Below are 21,434 nucleotides of genomic sequence, written 5' to 3'. Positions count from 1 at the left end.
TGTTCTCTCTCTCTTCTTTTGGGTACTGTGTTTTGCAAGAGAGGCTTTGAGTGGCAATCATGTTTGGTCTATCGACTACCTTCAGCATGCTTCTCCCACCCTGGGAGGGCCCTCACAACACCTTCATTTGGTACTCTCTTCTCTATCTGAGCTTCCTTTTCACCTAGAGTCTGTGGCTGGCCTTCCATTCATGGAGCAAAATTCCTGGTACTAATCTCAGGCATTCCTGTGTGTCACTCTCCCTTTTTGTTGCTTTATGTTCCCCAGATGAATGCAATCTTTCTGTGTCTATCCCGCTCTTTCTGACTCATTTTGCTTAACATGATACTTTCCATGTAGTACCACTTGTATGTAAATTTCATAACTTCATCTTTTCTAACAGCTACATAGTACTCCATTGTGTAAATGTACCAAAGTTTCTTTAACCAGTCATCTGTTCTTGGGCACTCAGGTTTTTTCCAGATTCTGGCTATTGTAAAGAGTGCTGCAATGAACAAACAATTGCAGATGTCACTTAGACTATACCTTTTTGCCTCTCTGGGATATATTCCCAGGAGTGCTATAGCTGGGTCAAATGGCAGATCAAATTCTAATTTTTTGAGAGTCGTCCATACTGTTTTCCAAAAGGGTTGGGCCAGCCGGCATTCCCACCAGCAGTGAAGGAGGGTCCCTTTCTCGCCACATCCGCGCCAGCACCAGTTGCTTTTGTTCTTGTGGATGTGGGCCAGTCTCTGTGGTGTGAAATGATATCTCATTGTGGTTTTGATCTGCATCTCTCTGATGATTAGTGATGTAGAGCATTTTCTCATGTGCCTTTTTGCCATTCGAATTTCTTCTTTGCGAAAGTTTCTGTTCATTTCCTCACCCCATTTTTTGATGGGGTTGGGTGATTTCTTCTTGTGGAGTTTAACCAGTACCTTGTATATCCTTGATATCAACCCCTTGTCGGATGTGTACTTGGTGAATATCCTTTCCCATTCTGTAGGCTGTCTTTGTATTTTGGTCACTGTTTCTTTGGAGGTGCAGAAGCTTCTTAGTTTAAGATAGTCCCATTTGTCTATCTCTGTTTTCACTTGCTCGGCCAGTGGCGTGACATCTTTGAAGATACCATTAGCTTCAATATCATGGAGAGTTTTGCCAACTTTGTCTTCAATAAACATTATGGATTCTGGTCTGATGTTGAGGTCATAAATCCATTTTGATCTTACTTTTGTGCATGGTGTTAGGCAGAGATCTGAGCCCACTTTTTTGCATGTAGCCGTCCAATTTTGCCAGCACAGTTTGTTGAAGAGGCTTTCCCTGCTCCATTTCACTTTTCTTGCCCCCTTATCAAAAATTAGATGATTATATGTTTGGGAGGAAATGTCAGTATATTCAACTCTGTTCCATTGGTCTGCAGCTCTGCTTTTGTTCCAGTACCATGCTGTTTTAATTATTACTGCCTTGTAGTAGAGTTTGAAGTTAGGGAGGTTGATTCCTCCCATTTTCTTTTTCCCAAGAATTGCTTTAGCTATTCGTGGGGGCTTATTGTTCCATATAAATTTCTGGAGTGTTTGCTCCATTTCTTTGAAGAATGTCATGGGTATCCTTATAGGGATTGCATTGAATTTGTACAGTGCTTTGGGAAGTATTGCCATTTTGATGATGTTGATTCTCCCCATCCATGAACAGGGGATATTTTTCCATTTCCTCGTGTCCTCTTTTATTTCCTGAAGTAGCGTTTTGTAGTTTTCCTTGTACAGGTCCTTTACTTCCTTAGTTAAGCTGATTCCTAGATACTTGATTTTCTGGGGCACAATTGTGAATGGGATTGTTTTCTTGATGTCACTTGCGTCTCTTTCACTATTTGCGTATAGGAATGCCATGGATTTTTGGGTATTGATTTTATAGCCTGCCACTTTACTATACAAGCCTATTGTTTCTAGGAGTTTCTTGGTAGAGGTTTTAGGGTTCTCTAAGTATAGTATCATGTCATCTGCGAATAGTGAGAGCTTAATTTCTTCTTTCCCTATCTGGATGCCCTTAATATCTTTTTCTTGCCTAATCGCTATTGCAAGTACTTCCAGTACTATATTGAACAGTAGTGGAGAGAGTGGGCATCCTTGTCTCGTCCCTGACCTTAGGGGGAAGGGTTGTCCTGGCACCCTTTAATGTACCTGAATAATTTGATGAATTTAGAAACAATCTTACCAGGAAGCAAATTATACCATTCTCTAAACAAGAACAAGTGACTAAATTCATTATTTCATTTGTCAAATATTCACTGAGGATCTTTTTTGTGCAAAGGACTGGATTTCTATTTCAGATAAGAGTTGCAAAAAAACAAGAACATATTTTGTTCTCTTTTCCCAGGAATGAGTTTATTATTTGTACTTTATAACTCAATGAAAAATCCCCAAATTATCTTTAGATATTTTTATTTTAACCATCTGTTTTCTGACACAATAAATAAATCATTTTTCCTTAGAACATTTTATATTAATGATTGCTACACTTCTAAGAATAAATTTTTCCAAAACTGTGTCACAAAAATAGAGGGGCTGGATCAATAGTACAGCATGTAGGGTACTTGTTTTACTCACAGTTGACCTAGGTTCAATCCTTGGTACCGCATGTGGACCCCATGTCACACCAGGAGTCCCAATGTTGAGAGTCAGAAGTAAGCCCTTAGTAAAACTAGGTGTGGCCCCAAAACATACAAACAAAAAATAAATTTAAAAATATGTATTGGTTCCCTGTACAAACTTGTTTTCCCCTTCCATCTGGATAAAAATCCTGAGATTATCCAGATTTAGTCATCCTCCATAAAAGCTGTGTAACTCAAGGAAAGATGGGATCATGATTTGCGAAGTCTATTACTGGTCCTCTTAGTTTTTCTAAATTCATAATGTAATCCCATTTTATACTCAGACAAATATCAAATTTAGAATGAATGTAATCCAAACATTACATTCCATTGGTATTTATTCTTATTCTAAATATTGGTCGTTATAAGTTTTCCTAAACAAAGTAAACCTTAAACCTACCTCTTACACAAACCCTAATACTAACACTAACCATTCCCCAAACCAAACTCTAACTGTGATCCAATCAGTTACTATAGCCTAACCTATAGCCTAACCTCAATAGTCAATATTTCTCAAAAGTTAATATTACCACTAATTCCGAATTAAATTCTGTGTCTATTATAATAAAAACACAACCTTAACACTAATTAGCCTTGTCCAACTTTACCAATCACCGTACAATTAAATATTCCCAATCACCATAATTTTTTTCAATGTGTTAGGGTTACCTAACACAAACTCTGATAGTAATCCTAACCATAACATAAACCCAAAACTCTAATGCAATCATTTACCATAGCCTCGGTCCATTATTAACAATTTCCCAAAAGTTAATGTTTCTGCTAACCCTAAATTTAATGCTAACATTAGAAGAGAACAATTCATTGTATAAATAAGAAAATGACTTTTTATTCTACTGATAAAAAGGACACTTGCACTTTTGCCTGCTATTGGAATCACGTTATAGCCATAAAAGTTAACTTAAGAAAACAGTGATACTAATTTGAAAATTTACGTAAGAGTCTCAAAGAAAAACTAAATTGAAATTTTAAATTTAATTTTCTTTTAACTTTACATTAAAATATATGAGACTTATTTTGTCATCCATAAATATTTGCTGAGTATATACTGTGTGTCATACATTCTTATACCAATGAAAAACAGAAATGATGAAAGGTGTTGACTTCAAGAGCTAATGTGCATTATAAGAACAGAAAGTAAATCGAAAAAGAAGTAAAAACAAAATAGGCCAGATAGTGCAATTTTGTATTTATTATGTTTATTGATGTCTTAAAAAATTTCTTGTAACTATAACTTTTCATCTTAGGTCATTTCCCTTTAACTTTTTTTTTTATCTCAGAAAGCCTGCTCTTTTATTACAGGCTACATTACCTAAGCAGTCTTAAAAGCTGATCCTAATATGTCAGTTCTTTCTTCCTCTACTAAGATAGTAGAAAGAACTTTCCATCAGAACTCAGGTATGCTTCTAAAACTCACAGAACATAGGTTTATTTTGTTTCTCTGAGATCATATTTATTTCCCTCATGCCTAAATTCTCATGACCAGAAGCAGGTGGAATGTGTGAATTTCACTTTATTAATGGGATATGGAATGCTGTACATTCCAGGTATATAATATGTCTAGGAGCAAGGGACAGGATACAGGAGTAGGAACTACTGCCTTCCTGAGTCTTTGGAAGTCTATGGCATCACATGGACCTCTGAACTCAGGATGTAGTCCTGGTGACCACTGAGAACCACAGGGTGGTGACCCTGGTAGTTAAGGGCACGTAGGGAGCAAGCAACATAAAACACTGGACACTAGCACCGCACTGGTAGCTGGTTGGCCTAAAATCACTAGGTAGCCTAGACCTCTGGAGCACAACTTGTTGAAACTGAGTAGCTGAATTATAACTAGAAAAAAAGAGACCAGAGAGCTAATAGAGAGATTAAGGTTCTTGCATTGCATGCAGCTGACCAGGCTTTGATCTCTCACACCCTATAAGGTCTCCTCAACCTTTCCAGGAGTGTGATACCTGAGAGCAGAATCTGGAGTAAATACTGACTACAGCCAGGTGTTATACCCCTCCCCCACTAAGACACACACAAACACATGAAAACTGGAAGCTTACTTTTGAGAATTATGAGACGATATAGACTAATTAAGATAGAGACTAATTAAAAGGAAAACCAAAAGTTATCTCAGGAAGACACTTATAATCAAATTAATGTATGTTGTTGTGTATCATCTTTCCCAGGGTATATTGTCCATTAAAACATTTTTCCCATGTATTCCAAATTAAGATTGATTAGAGTGAACAATGGCTCTATTTCTAAATCCTCTTTTATATTAGGCACTCAAAAACATGTGCTGAAAATGTTTGTATGTGTATCTTTGTCTATGTGTTAAATATATTTGTACATCTATAGGAACATATTTTGTGTGTTGAATTATTGAAAGCTGTTGCTGACTAGCTCAATGTAAAAATTTCTACCTATGATTAAGTAAGCTATTTTGGGAAACATGCATTTATCCAGGAAAATATTTTTATATTACTAAGAAAATCACTTCATTAAAGTTTTAAACTTTGGCCTTCACATTAAAGTTACCTCAGGGCAAAAGTTCAAAGGATTATAATTAAATAAAATAAGGTTGAATGCCCAACATATGCTAAGTCAATGGAACTCTAATTAAAAAAAAAAAGTAAATGGAGCAACTCTTTTGGTTGGTCAATAGCCTGGAGAGTGTCACAAATAATTCAGTGGAGAAAGTCCAGTTTGTGAACATAAATGGTGATGAAATTACTGGGGACTTCCTTAGAGAAGTAATTTTCTTGATTTTTCTAGCCATTGAAAAATTATTGCTAGTTCTCTAGATTTGATTTTTGTCACATTTTCTAATTCAATAGGAATGTATGAGGAGTGTTTCAAAAATGCACCTGGAACCAGGCATAGTAAATGAATGATGTAGAAACCCAAAGTTTCAATGGAAAAAAATAATAAATATTTTAATTCTTCTCAAGTTTGCATTTAGAAATATTTGCTATAGTATTTAAAAGCCAAAATAAACAATCAACTGTCTGGGCTCTCCCATCTGACTTTAAGTTTAATTGTGTTGTTCTTTGCATATAGTTAAATTCTTTCGCCTAACTTCTCAATGGTACATCTACATTCCTTGTTTTTTTTTTAATATAACAGTATTTAACATACTGAAATTCAGTCAACCCCCTATCAAATACAAGTAAAATACCAACATCACAGATTAGAAATAGCACATTTAAAATTTTATAAAATGTAATTTTTCAGATACGTATAACACATATTAGTATCTATTAGGTCTTATTCTTGACTTGCTGAATGAAGATTTCTCCCTTATCTCTTGTTGGGAAAAGTATTCATTTATATTTAAGCATAACAAAATGGCTTGAAAAGCTTTTATGATACTGATTTAAGGTGAATATTATAAATTATTTGGGTAAATTATTATTATTATTATTTAATTTTTATTAGTGAAACACCATGAGGTATAGTTGTAGACTTACAATTTTTTGTGCTTGGGTTTCAGTTATACAATGATCAAATACCCATTCCTCTACCAGTGCCCATTCTCCACCTCCAGTGCTTCCAGTATCCCTCCCACCCCCCGACCCACCCCCATCCCACTGCACCCCTGTGGCAGGGTAATCCCTTTTGTTTTCTCTCTCCTTTTGGGTGCTGTGATTTGCGAAAGAGATATTGAGTGGCAATCATCTTTGGTCTATAGTCTACTTTCAGCATGCATCTCTCATCCTGGGAGGTTCCTTCCAAGAACCTTTATTTGGTGCTCTATCTGAGCTGCCTTTTCCCCTAGATTGTGCGGCTGGCCTCCAAGCCATGGAGTGAACCTCCTGGTACTAATCTCGGCTATTCTTGGATGTTAGTCTCCCATTTTGTTACTTTATATTCCCAAGATGAATGCAATCTTTCTATGTCTGTTCCTCTCTTGCTGACTCATTTCACTTAGCATGATACTTTCCATGTAGTACCACTTGTATGTAAATTTCATGACTTCATCTTTTCTAACAGCTGCATAGTACTCCATTGTGTAGATGTACTAAAGTTTCTTTAACCAGTCATCTGTTCTCAGGCAGTCGGTTTTTTTCCAGATTTTGGCTATTGTGAATAGTGCAGCAATGAACATAGAAGTGCAAATGTCATTTCGACTGTACTTTTTTTGCCTGTGAAAATTATTTTTATGTAATGAAAAATAGCTGAGTTTCCTTGAAGGAATGTTTTGACACTGTGGTGACAAAAGGCAGATATTTAGACTAAGATAATTTTTTTAGTGTAACAGTTTGGAAATCATTGAATGCAAGCATAGGTAGTAGGAATTATTGATGATTTATAAGCATGTGTGGAGTATTTTTTTTCTTTTTGGGTCACACCCAGCAATACACAGGCTTACTCCTGGCCCTGCAATCAGGAATTACTCCTGGCGGTGCTCAGGGGACCATATGAGATGCTGGGAATCGAACCTGGGTCAGTCGCATGCAAGGCAAACGCCCTACCTGCTGTGCTATCGCTCCAGTCCCTATATGTGGAGTTTTATAATCAAGACTAACTACTCGTCAGGGTCACGGAGACTTGCCAAATTGAAATTGGAATCTCTTTGTCCTCGTTGATATTTCTGGCAAAAGGATTCTGATTGGTCAATTTTGGGACAATTTTACATCTTCATTGATACTCATAACAGAACTATTACTTTTGAAGTACTCTATCATATTATTTATCTATTTCCTTATGTATAAAAAACTGTGTAGGCATAGTTCAAATAATTAACTATTTCAGTAAACAATTATGACAGAGTTCATGTCAATGAGTCATAGAAAGATCATCCAAAAGTACTATGCAGCATGAATTCCCTAAAATATTTGAAAAACTGATAATGACTTTATACTAAAAAGAAAACAAATACATGAAGAATTGAGGAAGTCATGCTTTTCTCATTTTATCAAGTAAAAGCCTCTATCACACCAAATGCAAGCTAGGGAAAGTAACATAAAATTGGTAAGTAGAAGAAAGTTGTAATCAACACTGACTGAATGAAATAGTCATGCATGTTTTATTACTTTTTCTTTTATCATATTTCCCCCTTGTGTTATTTTAATAAGAAATGTTAATAAAAGTAAAACTACAAGTTAGTTGTTGGAACATGTAACCATATAGATTTGTGGCACCTTGAAAAATTAACATCAATTGGTGAAGAACATGGTAAAACAAAGGGCTTTCTTATATTGAATTTTGGGAAGAGATGAGAACATTTTCATTTGGGCAAAATATAATTATAGCATATTTACAAGCAGCAAACCATTGTAGTTATTTTATGGTATAATGGCTAAGTACACAAAAATATTGGAAAAATTCAAATTAAATACCTGTTCATACTGAATGCATAGTTGAAGAATCCAGAGCAAAAATCTCTTTTCATAAACTTCATGTAGCACACCCTGATAATATGCCAAAATACTAGTTGTTTTGACTTTATTTTTTATTTATGTAATTAATTTTGGGGGTGCCCACAACCAGCTGCTGTGCTCAGTGCTTACTCCTGACTCATTGGTTAGGGATCAATCCTGGTAGCTCTAGGGGAACAGTATGTGTTGCTGGGAATAAAACTTGAGTAAAGCACATGTAAAGCAAGTACTTTACCAGATGTACTGTCCCTCAGGTTCGGCTTTCCTGTACTTAAGCATGCATGTGCACAGACACACACGCACACACACACACGTACATAGATACACACACATACATACACTCACACATTATGACGGTGCCATGAGTTGGTTGATAATCAACTGTACCTGGAGTAATACAAAGGTAAGGAGGGTATTGATTCCAAACAATGGAACATTCACTGATGAAAAACTCTTGTCATTATAACTTTGTGATTGCTTTTCGCAAACTTTTAATAGGAAATAATATAACCAACTTCCCAGGCCAGAAAGATAGTACAGCAGATAGGGAGCTTGTTTTGCACACAGCTGATCCAAGTTCAATCCCCAGCATTTCATGTGGTCCTCTGAGTATGCCAGGAGTAACTCCTAAGTACAGAGTTAGGAATTTCCCCCTAAACATTGCAGGGTATCACGCAAAAAACAAAAACAAAAAAAGAAAAAGAAAAAAAACTTTTCTCATCACTCTCCATGATAATTTTATTTATAACACTCCAAAGCTGGAAAAGAAATTTTAAATATTTTCACTACTCAGAAGGCTGCTTATTGTTGAGTAAGTATATACAAATACACAAGATTTTTTGTTTCTGTTTTGGAGGTCACACCTAGTGGTGCTCAGAGCCTAGTGCCCTGTTCCTGAGATCAGGGATTACACCTGGCACTTCTAAGGAAGACATGAGTAGTCCATGAATGGCAAAATGCAAGACAAATGTCTTAACCTAAAAAAAAGATACCTACCATTTAAGTTGGTACTTTGATTAATTTTACAAGACCCAGTAGTCTAGTATAAAACAAATTTAGTAAGCAGGTTACTGTTTAAATGAATTTGCTTACCAGTGACCTATTTGAAATACATGAAAACAGAATAAATGTGATCAAGTCATAAAGCTTTGTGTATCATATTTAAATGGTAGTAGTAGTCTTTCCTTTTAACATTTACTTTGTTCCACATTTTAACTACCTTACTATTTGAAAACAAATATGTTTTATAAATTTGCTGTTCCCCACTCCTGATTTTTCCTTTCCACATAGGAGGATTCCCTATATTCACCATCTTGTCCCCAAGGAATGTACTTCTTTTAAAGAACAACAACAAAAACAACATTTCATAGTGTAACTCCACCTACATGAATAAAACAGTCTCTACCATTGCAAGTTATTAATTCTATTCCACCTGTCCAGTACATTTTGCTGGAACCAGATGGGTGAGTCAACCTACATTCAGTGGTTCCACTGGCAACTCCAAGTGATTGTTATTCAGTTTCCCATCTAACATCTATCAGCAAATAGGTAGACTTTATCTGCTACTCCTTTATTTTATTGCCCAACTGTTATTAAAAACTGTAATGAGGAATAGAGGTGATATTTATTGTGCAATCTCCTGAGTGCCACTGTAGTAGTCTCACACTGGTGCCGAGGATTGAGCTCAGAACCTTGTGCATGAAATATGTACCCTACTCAGGTAGTAACAGATAATTATGTGAGTTATCTCCAAAATAGATGATTTGTATATTTTAACTGTAATAAAAGATAATAAAGTTTATCCTGATTCAGGTTGCATAGATACTTAAAGTATTTATGTTCAGGTCAGTATTGAAAGCAAACCCTTTAACACAAAATGAAATAATTTCAACATAAAAGCATTTTTTAAGTACTGGAATGAAGCTAAATACCTTTCACTTGAAAGTAACTTTATTTATACATTATCAGACATGATTTTATTGTGATTTAGATATCGAGAATTTAAAAAAAATTTTTCTTGATGCAAATGAGATAGAGATTTTCAATGTAGTAGTGCTTGATATCACTCAGAATCCCTAGAATTATAATCTCCCTCAAATAGAGTCTTACATAGCATATCCTCATAAAGTTTAAAATGGCTGACATAAATTTTAAAAGTTGACATAAATAGGCACTGAGAAATAATTGTAGCATTAATCAGACATACTTTTCAATCCATCATAATATTGTGAATCTCTTAAGCATAGACATGATGCAACACATGTCCTATCCATAAAGAACTTTTCTTCATCCCTAGAACTTTTCTTATGCAAAATTATCCTTAATAAAGAGAGAGACTTATTGACTGTTTCCAAAAGTGATGCATGATATAAAAATCATACCTGTTGAAATTACTTTGGAGCTAGGGTGTGTATCTTGCTTTTGCACTATAAGGAACACTATTTTATCTGTTTTCTCAGGGATAATCAGACAGTAGAGGGCTCATAAATGCTAAGTAAAATTATGGAGATATATTTATAAAGCATAATGCCAATTTATTCACTTACAGGGAGCAATGCACTGCACTATGTAATATAATACATGTATTATCTGGAAAATGCATGTTCTTTCCCAATAAAAATGTCTTCTTGAGAAATCAAATAAGATAAGTTTTTGTTTTTGTGATGACCAAGGAGGTACAGCTTAATTGTATTATATTAGAGAAATTATGGTAAATAACTGATAGACCCATACACCCCATACCAGAAATAACCACCAACGCAGCTCACTCTTTCTGATTAAGAAGTAAGAACTGACAGATTTTAATATATACATTAAAAGTAAGTCTATCTCCTGTGAAAAAAGTTCTATTTTAACATTTATTATAGTTATTTTGCATGATTAATTACTTTTTTGCTTTATTTTTCATTACATAAGTTTCTGACTACTGTGTCCTCTGTTAGGTTTTAGGGCAGTTCCATAGGCTCCTTGCTGACTTTTCGAAAGCCTATTTATCTCATTCATGAAGACAGTAAAAATTATATTTTAGGTATTGTTTCCTCTACACATGATTAATATCATTTGCTTTGTGTTTAATGATGTCAGTTTCAATTTGTAAGATGGGATTTGATATCATATTCATACATTTAAGAATCTGTTCTATTTAAAACGAATACTATCAAAGTAAATATACCTAAAATATACTACCATTTCTAGGGATAGAGATTTTTGTATACATCCAAAGATAAAATGTTAATAAGAACAAAAAGAATGCCTAAATTTCATACAACTGCAAAAACTGAACATTTCAAAGATGCTCATATTCAGTAAGTCAGTACAAGATGTGTTCACCTTCAAAAGTTCATAAATAGTAAACCCAGCTATTATAGTTGACTGGTGGACATAAAGATTAATAAGATTCAAAATGCAAATGAAGCATATATTGAAAGTATTAAATATGAATCAACACTTTACTCAGGTTGAGAAAACTACTATATAGATTACTATTTTCTTTCAAAAGGTAAAGAAATAATTTGTTTCCCTTAAAAAAATTAGCTTCAATGTTAGTTAGTTCTTAATACTTTACCATTAAAATCTTACCACTTTATCAGAACTGCAGACCAATGGAACAGGGTTGAATACACTGACATCTCCCCTCAATCATATGCTCATCTAATCTTTGATAAAGGTGCAAGTAATGTGAAGTGGAGTAAGGAAAGCCTCTTTAATAAATTGTGTTGGCATCACTGGACGGCTACATGCAAAAAAATAGGCTCAGAACTCTGCCTAACACCATGTAAAAAAGTAAGATCAAAATGGATTAAAGACCTCAACATCAGACCAGAAACCATAAGGTACATTGAAGATAAAGTTGGCAAAACCCTCCATGACATTGAAGCTAATGGTATCTTCAAAGATGCCACGCCACTGGCCGAGCAAGTGAAAACAGAGATAGATAAATGGGACTATCTTAAACTAAGAAGCTTCTGCACCTCCAAAGAAACAGTGACCAAAATACAAAGACAGTCTAAAGAATGGGAAAGGATATTCACCGAATACACATCTGACAAGGGGTTGATATCCAGGATATACAAGATACTGGTTAAACTCCACAAGAAGAAAACATCCAACCCCATCCAAAAATGGAGCAATGAAATGAACAGAAACTTTCTCAAAGAAGAAATCCGAATAGCAAAAAAGCACATGAGAAAATGCTCTACATCATTAATCATCAGGGAGATGCAGATCAAAACCACAATGAGATACCATCTCACACCTCAGAGACTGGCCCACATTCAAAAGAACAAAAGCAACCGATGCTGGCGTGGATGTGGTGAGAAAGGGACACTCCTTCACTGTTGGTGGGAATGTCCACTGGTTCAGCCCTTCTGGAAAACAGTATGGACAATTCTTAAAAAATTAGAAATTGAGCTCCCATTTGACCCAGCAATACCACTCCTGGGAATATATCCCAGAGAGGCAAAAATGTATAGTCGAAGTGACATCTGCACTTGTTTGTTCATTGCAGCACTCTTTACAATAGCCAGAAACTGGAAGAAACCTGAATGCCCAAGAACAGATGACTGGTTAAAGAAACTTTGGTACATCTACACAATGGAGTACTATGTAGCTGTTAGAAAAGATGAAGTCATGAAATTTACATACAAGTGGTACAATATGGAAAGTATCATGCTAAGCGAAATGAGTCAGAAAGAGAGGGATAGACATAGAAAGATTGCATTCATCTGGGGGATATAAAGTAACAAAGTATGAGATTAATACCCAAGAATAGCTGAGATCAGCACCAGGAGGATTACTCCATAACTTAGAGGCCAGCCGGGTATCCTAGAGGAAAGGGCAGTTCAGATAGAGAAGGGAGCACCAAATAAAGGATGTTTGGAGGATCCTCCCAGGAGGGGAGATGCATGTCGAAAGTAGACTATGGACTGAACATGTTTGCCACTCAATGCCTCTTTTGCAGACCACAACACCCAAAAGGAGAGAGAGAATACAGGGGATTGCCCTGCCATAGAGACAGGGGGGATGGGGGGATGGGGGTGGGAGGGATATTATCCATGGTGGTGGAAAATGGGCACTGGTGGAGGGATGGGTATCTGATCATTGTATAATTGAAACCAAAGCACAAAAAATTGTAAATCTACAACTGTAAAAAAAAAATAAAATAAAATAAAGGGGAAAAAAAATCTTACCACTTTACTGTTACAATCTACATTAAAGTGAATGCAAATTTACTTCTAATAATTTGCCCTGGGGCCAAGAACATGCTTTAAGTAGTAAAGCACATGTTTGTATGTGGCAACCCTGGGTTTCAATCCCAGTACTCACCTCACTTTTCAGAGCACCACCAGGCATGACCCTAACCTCCTCTAGCTTATTATGAATTACCATAAAAGAATAACCCCTGCTCAATCAACTGGCTGGAGCGATAGCACAGCGGGTAGGGCGTTCGCCTTACACGGGGCCAACATGGCCGACCCAAGTTCGATTCCTCCGCCCCTCTCGGAGAGCCCGGCAAGCTACCGAGAGTATTCGATATGCCAGACACAGTAACAACAAAGTCTCCAATGGAGACGTTACTGGGCCCGCTCGAGCAAATCGACGATCAACGGGAGGGCCTTTACTTTACTTTACTTACAATCAACTGGTAACTCAGAAGAGGGGAGGAGGGAATAGAATAGAAGTTAGAAGTAAGAAGATGAGGGAACAGGAGAGGAGAGAGATAGAAAGTGACTGAGATAGAGATAGAGAGAGAAACTGAATGAATAATATAATTCTTGATGTGAATCTAGGTCTTTGTCTGCACTATGTCACATTGGAGGAGTCATTTTATTTATCCTTTTTTCCTCAACTTCTTTCCTTACTTTTTAACTTACCTTTCTAAGGATAACAAAGGACTTATATATGTTTTTTAAGGTAGAAAACCTAATGAATGAACTGGATAGAGTTTAAGAGTTAAATAGGGACTGGAGAGATAATACAGCAGGTAGGGTGTTTACCTTCCACATGGCCAACCCTGGTTCGATCCTTGGCATCCCATATGGTCTCTCAAGCACCACCATGAGTAATTCCTGAGTATAAAACTGTAAATAATTCCTGAGCATCACTGGGTGTGGACCAAAAAGGAAAAAACAGGAAGTGTTAAATAACTGTGAGAGATTGTATCATTGAAGAGACAGAGATTAAACTAAATGTCTATGAAATAAAGCTGGAGTAAAAGATTACCAAGTTTGCAACAGGTTTGGTTTGTTTACTTATAGTGCAGTATTTCATTGGGGATCATATTAAATATCATTTTCTAAACTCTTAGACCTTAACAGGTATAATAAATGCAAGTCAAGATTTGTATATTTGTTTTCAATTGCTGTTCTTAGGCTATCCCTGGCAGTACTGACGGTTCTGTGCTCAGGAATCACTCTTGCCTGGGACTATATGGATACTGGGGATAAAAACCTGGGTCAGGTGCATGAAAAATAAATCCCCTTCTCACTGTACTACACTCTACCCAGAAGTTATGTGTGTTCTATACTTTTAATACTTTGTCCAATATCAAAAAATAACATGCTAGACATGGGAAAGGACTGGAGAATCAGAAGTAAAAGATATTTTAGTTCCCAGGATGTTTTAGAAATCAGAAAACATTTTTGACTTATTTCCTAAAATGTGCATTAATTATGAAATAAATAGCTAATTTGGGGTCTCAGGTTGTTAATAACTAAACAACCACCAATATCTCAGTATAGGAATTTTGGAGGAAATACTAAGTTTTTCTCCCCAGGTTAAGCAGTCTTTGGCCTGAAGGAGCTTCGTTCCTGTCAGCATGTTTGGGGAGCCAAGGTCAGGAATGAGCCCTTTAGCCTAATCCAACCAGCAGAAACTGAAGACAAGACCCAGGATAATATTGGGATCTTGGGTACTTGTATAATTCAGGTACATGTTTGCCTAACCTACAGGTTTACGAAAAAGGCCTTGTCATTCTCCTTCCTGTACAACAGTGGGGAAGTATGGTGCAGTAGGGAGTGAGCAATCTAGAGGGGCACTGTTAACTATAATGTTGTCATTCAGCCATTGCCCCTGGCCACTGATAAGCCCAGAGATAAGCCCAGAGAGCCCTGAAAGTGCAGAGCTGCCTTTGATCCCTAAGAGAGACCAGAGTTGCTGCTCCCGGGTAAGAGTTTTAAGAGTCCAGAGAAATTAGCGCACCCCTGCTGCTATTAGCTAGAATAGCAGCAAGAAGTCAGGTGAGCTGTCAGTCAGCAGCTTCTAGAGATGCTGCCGCTGCCCGCTGCCCGAATTAAGCACGGAGAACGGAGGGACAGCCAGAGGAAACTGCCACTGCACTGGGAGGGCGGAAAGGCTCTAATACTAGCCAAGTCAGCTGCTGCCTCAGAGCAACACGGAAGCATTAACAGCTGAAGGCTGACTAGGGAAGCCTTCAACCAGGGCACTTGGGGGATGAAAGCCCTAACCCTGCTGGAGAGCATGTGATCACTGTACATGAAACAGCTGGGATGTGCTTGGCCACTCCAATAATGCATGTTAGATTCATGCCCCTGCAGATCTGGGCGGCTTTGACCCCCAGACCTAGATTCCCAGGAAGGAAGGGACCAAATGCCTCACAATTGGTGATAAGAAGGCAGCACCCGTGAACCCATGAGCTAGCGTCATTATGGTTTCCAGCCTCAAGTCTGACAACTGGCGACCAGGAGGGGACTGACACACCTGAACAGGATCAGAGCACACCTGCAGCAGGGCCAGCACCCAGAATCTTACCGTTACTTTAGCCAATCGTGTCTGCTCTGGAGAAGTATCTGAAATCTTCGTGGCTGATGAATTCAACCCCTTTATTTTTTATTTATTTATTTTAAGATGAGACTCAAGGGATTGGAGTTGCGACCCACACAGCAACAGAGCTTCAATCCACAGGTCTGGTTTCCTAACAAGCAACAAGTGGTTGAACTGTCACATGTAGCTTTAAAAGTTTGTTTAACAATAGATTTTAAACATTGTGATAAAGTCTTAGACGACTGCATGATTACAGTTTGAAATATTTTGCCTTAAGTGATAAAAAAACAAATATTACTCATGAAATATATGATAACTATTTCTAAACATCCAAGGATGTAGACTTAAAGTGATATTATTTTCCGTTTAGATTCTGTTCATTTTCCTAATGCACTTTAATCTTTAGGAAAGAAGATGTTCATACTATTTATTACACAATTTTCCCATGATAAGTCTTTTGATCAATAATTTTTATGATAAAATTATATGTTATGTGGTATCCTTATTTCTCTTGGTTAAATATGCAAAATTCTCCTAAGAGTACTGGTTTTCAGAAGCAACATTAATCCTTATATCATATGTAACCCAGTGCTATGCAAGGCTTCTTTGACTGTTGACTCCATTTTTTGTAAATTCAATGATTGCACACAGTGTTGCATTGTTTCGCAAATCCTTAAATAGCAGCACTTAGGACAAGACAGAAAAAACTCTTAACTTTTATCAAGATAGGTTTTTCTCTCAGGGAGAAAACTATCAATATTGAGAATTTGTCTCAGAATCATTTACTCTGGAATATTTACCAATATTTTTTCCCTGAGGAGATAAGTGATGAGAATATAATAGAAAAGGACAGGTCTGTCCTACTATTAATACTTTTGAAAGGTAATATGGAGTCCAATCAGTCATCACCTGTCAACAATAAAGGAACTAATAGACCAAAAGGTCCTGAACATCCCATATATTCTTTACCTTAAGATCCTCTTTCAAAATGTGACATTTTACTTGTGCATTTTCAGCCCTGATACATTAAATTGTTAATGCTTTACTTTACTTCCTTAAATTTTTTTAATCAAACTTTGCCTTTTCTCTCCCTGGGGATCAGCAAATGGACATCTTTCCTCTCTTGTACTCCTCCTTCCATTACCATCACAGCAGAATGCATCTGAGACTGTAATAATTCAGTGATGAAATACAAAATGTCGCAATGCCATCTCTCTTAAAGTGAACTGAGATTTTGTTATGCCATTTTAGGTGCACTAATAGCGACTCAAGTCCCATGGAGTATCCTAATGTGAATTTAATGAGCTGATAGCATATAAATGACAGTACTGCAAGGGTGAAGGTGACACAACCTTTTTTCTTTCTATTTGATGTTTGTCTTTGAAAAACTACAGATCTGTTCAAAATGTACTGCATTATTACTAAGTGGTGCATCACTCACCAAAGGATCTACTATTGCGTTAGCATTTAAGAATATTTTACTCTTTTACTGGAACAAGCGGCAAGGGCAATTTTTTTATCATTAGGATAATAAAAATCTGAATAGTCTTTCTCTGAACAAACACAAATTATGGAGTGCTCTAGTGTCTATTTTGCCATAGGCTGATGGTCTCCAGTGACAAATATTTACTTATAGGCCCCATATTCTTTAAATGTCACAGTCTGTTATAAAACATTACTCAATTGTATGTTAAAGTAGTGAAACTACTCATCCTTATTTGAGGCGTTATATGAGGATGCTATTTAAATGGTTTATAAAGATGGTATTTAATAGAGGCTTTGTAAACTATAATCAATTGATTCCACAGATTACTTAAGTAGTTCAGTATGGGCCATTGTTCAGGGAAATCCAGTTAATTAAATTAAATTGAAGTAGGGTGATTTATTCCTGGCACATATTGGAAATAGAGTAAGGGGGAAAGATAGCTATATTTTTTAAATGGTGAATAAAATAAATACAATTTGATATATTACTGTGAATAGTACTAATGAATATTAATGTTTTTAAGAAATGTATGTAACTTCCGTACTTATTTTGTGAAATTGATGCTATAGAAGTTCTTGGTATATATCACAGAATACTGTTGGTTTGGAATAGATTACATAAAGACTTTACTGGCAAGAATGAGAAGTTTGTATATATTGTGTCTTAACATTCAATGCATTCTTTCCATGTAAAAAGGGGATACACTCAAATACATTTTACATCTGTTTGAATTTTTTCCTCAAAACTCCTTAACTTACAAATGAAGAAAATGGAACCAGAAGGGTTTCATGATTTTCTGAAGTCTCTGGATGAGTTTAAATAACAAAGCTTAGTAAGATTAGAATACTCATCCTCTGATTCCTTATTTTGTGGTCTCTTGATAATGGTGCATACATCAGCTTATGATAAAGATATGAAATCAATGTAATTTTAAAACTTACCAACCATGTAGGTCTAAATAACGAGCATGAACTCTGATGTGAATTGAAGTTGCCATGCCTAACTATTAAGTTCAGCAGAACTAAACTAAACAAAATCTATCAGAGTTCAAGTAGTACAATTAGTTTTCCAAACAAAAATTAACCTCTGGTTATATTTGATTAATTTAAATAAGAAAAATTAAGCAGCTTAAAAGTCTCAAACTTTGTATTTTGTCAAAGTTAAAATGTTTTGGTTGCCAGGTGACAAATCAAAATATCACATATGCTTAACAACAACATGTACATAAATCGTCTTGCCAAGATTTCTAGGGCTAGTCATATGATGTATCACTGCCCAAAAGAATATCCAGCAGGGACAATGTTTATCTGTTTCGAAAAGCATTTTCTTAATCCATAATCAAAACAGTCCAGTATTTCTCATGTTTAATGACCGAGAAAATGGTAAGCTAACAAGTAGTGATTATTTTCAACTTTATAATGTGATATCTCAGAGAATTATTTTGTTTTATTCTTTGGGTCACATGTAATAGTGTTGAGGGATTACTCCTGGCAGGCTCAGGAATAGGATGCCAGGAATTAAATCTAGGTCTTCTGCATACAGGACAAGTGCCCTAGCCACTGTCCTATTGCTTAAGAAAAATTACTTTTAATATCTGACAAAGGAGAGTAGTAGAATGACATGATAGAAATATTCTGAAGAGAATATTAATTGAGAAATTTATATTCACCAAAGAACAACAATAACCTTTATCCATATAAAAGTTTATAACTGATTTATCAGCTATAAGGAGGTATTGCAATATGAGGGATGGTGAGATTAAAAATTGCACTTGCTTTTGTTAAAATCCTCAATTGTTTTAAATTTAGCTTTATATTTGCATTGTTTAATTTGCATTGGGGGAACATTTTTTAAAGAATGAATTTCTAGAAGAACAAATGCTGGATGAAAGAAAATGTAGCAATTTACTATTAGTATTTGTTTCAGAATCACAAGGAACACAATTATATCAATTAAGTACTTTTTTATTTTAAAATCTTTTTCTATTCGATGGTTCAAAATAACTCCTTTCAAAGGTAAATTAATTTTACTTTTAATAAGTGTATTGTTCATTTTTAGTATTATTTAATGAACTAATTAATAGTCAATTAGAACATTTCTGTTGATCTTTGGAACCTTCACACGTAATGCTTATATAACTTGTGTGTCATGTAAGCATTGCATATCCAGTGATAAAGTGTTTGCCTTGTATGAAGCCAGCCCTGGTTTCATTTCTGGCACTGCACATGGTCCTCCCAAGTACCATCAGTAGTGATCACTGAGCACAGAGGCATGCATAAGCCTTTGGCCCCTTAAACATTGAAACAAAATCGTATCTGTCCAAGATAGCTGTGTGATTTTTAACACTGTTGGCACCATGCTTTACAATACCACAATAGGTTTTTATGCATACAGCATTCCAGCACCATGGTCCCTACCAAAGTGCCCCCCCACACCGACCTACCCTGACCCAATTACCCACTCTTCAAATTCATATAAAATTTACTTATATGCTATATTAATGATACATATTATAATAATAGTGTATTACTAATATTTTGATGTTTATATAATATTAATATGGGTTGGAGCGATAGCATAGCGGTAGGGCTTTTGCCTTGCACGCAGCCAACATGGCCGACCCGAGTTCGATTCCTCCGCCCCTCTCGGAGAGCCCAGCAAGCTACCGAGAGTATCTCGCCCACACGGCAGAGCCTGGCAAGCTACCCGTGATGTATTCAATATGCCTAACACAGTAACAACAAGTCTCATGATGGAGAGAGACGTTACTGGGCCCGCTCGAGCAAATCGATGAACAACAGGAGGACAGTGAAAGTGAAAGTGAAAGATAATATTAATATATTATAGTGGAAGATAAGCATTGGTGGTTCAGTGGTAGAATTCTCGCCTGCCACGCGGGAGGCCCGGGTTCGATTCCCGGCCAATGCAACTGTTGTTTTGGGGCTGGAGCGATAGCACAGCGGGTAGGGCGTCTGCCTTGCACGCAGCCAACATGGCCGACCCGAGTTCGATTCCTCCGCCCCTCTCGGAGAGCCCGGCAAGCTACCGAGAGTAGTCGATATGCCAGACACAGTAACAACAAAGTCTCCAATGGAGACGTTACTGGGCCCGCTCGAGCAAATAGTGGAAGATATTTATTAAGAAAATATTACACAAAGAGGTGCAGATGCAGAAATGCTCAAGGGATGGTCCAGTCAATTATTTATTTTTGGAGTAACTTTGCATTATAAGAAAACATGTTTCAGATGTGGGATCAGAGAGATAGGTAAACAGACTTTGCATGTGAGATGTCAAGCTTCAATCCTGTCCCTGCATGGTCTCGTTAAATACAGCCAGGAGAGAATCCCAAACACCAAGCAAGGTGTGTCCTTGAGCACTACCTGTCATAGCTCCAGACCTAGGAAAAAGAAAAATTACAGATGTCATTTTAGATCAGCATCTCTCTCGATTGGACACTGAGCTCTTCATAGAAGTTTAGCCTAACTTTTCCCATACATGGTTGACCTCTTTTAATTGAAGACACATTCCTATTGAAGACACATATAACCTATTAGAAAAATATAATAAATCTCCTGGGTTTCTTTGTTATTTGGAGAAGTGGTACCCAAGATGTGCACAACCTGGTCAAATAAACTTTTGGTTTTAAGAAGTTGGTGTCAAATTACTGACTGAGACCTGCACAGATTATCAGAGTGCACTTCTGTAAGGGACAAAAGCAATCCCTTAAAGTTCTTCTTTTCTTTTCTTTTTTTTAAAGGGTGGGACAAACCTGGGGATGCTCGGGGCTTTCTCCTGGCTCACATTCAGAGATCACTTCTGGCAGTCTCAGGTGACTGTATGGTGTGCTAGGATTTGAACCCTGGTTGACTGCATGCAAGGCAAGTACCCTGACCAATGTACTATCATGCTATCCTTTGTATTCTTAATTGTACTGTATTAAGAATTGTATTCTTAACATATGTGTGTATCCGGATGTTGTTAGAATGTTGAGTTCACTGTTAAGTAAATGGAAATTCGAGTTATAAGTTCCTCATTCAGCCAGAAATGTATATTTTGCTAGCTAATGTAGTCTATATTCTCTTGATGATAGACTAAATTCCTACAAATACCTGTACTGGTCTGCTCTAAGGTCCAATGCTATGGGAAA

At 36.5% G+C, this 21,434-nt stretch overlaps 1 non-coding gene across 1 annotated transcript; it reads left to right on the top strand.

The window, feature by feature from the left end:
• Positions 1-20,144: 20,144 nt before the first annotated feature.
• TRNAG-GCC (transfer RNA glycine (anticodon GCC)) lies at positions 20,145-20,215 on the top strand. Its single transcript has one exon. It is a non-coding gene; the product is annotated as a tRNA-Gly (tRNA).
• The last annotated feature ends 1,219 nt before the right edge of the window (positions 20,216-21,434 follow it).

The sequence above is a fragment of the Sorex fumeus genome, unplaced genomic scaffold (assembly GCF_029834395.1).
Source record: "Sorex fumeus unplaced genomic scaffold, SorFum_2.1 ptg000035l, whole genome shotgun sequence".
Taxonomy (NCBI): Eukaryota; Metazoa; Chordata; class Mammalia; order Eulipotyphla; family Soricidae; genus Sorex; species Sorex fumeus.
Note: the sequence above shows the minus strand (reverse complement) of the source record. Positions and strands in the feature narration are given on the sequence as shown.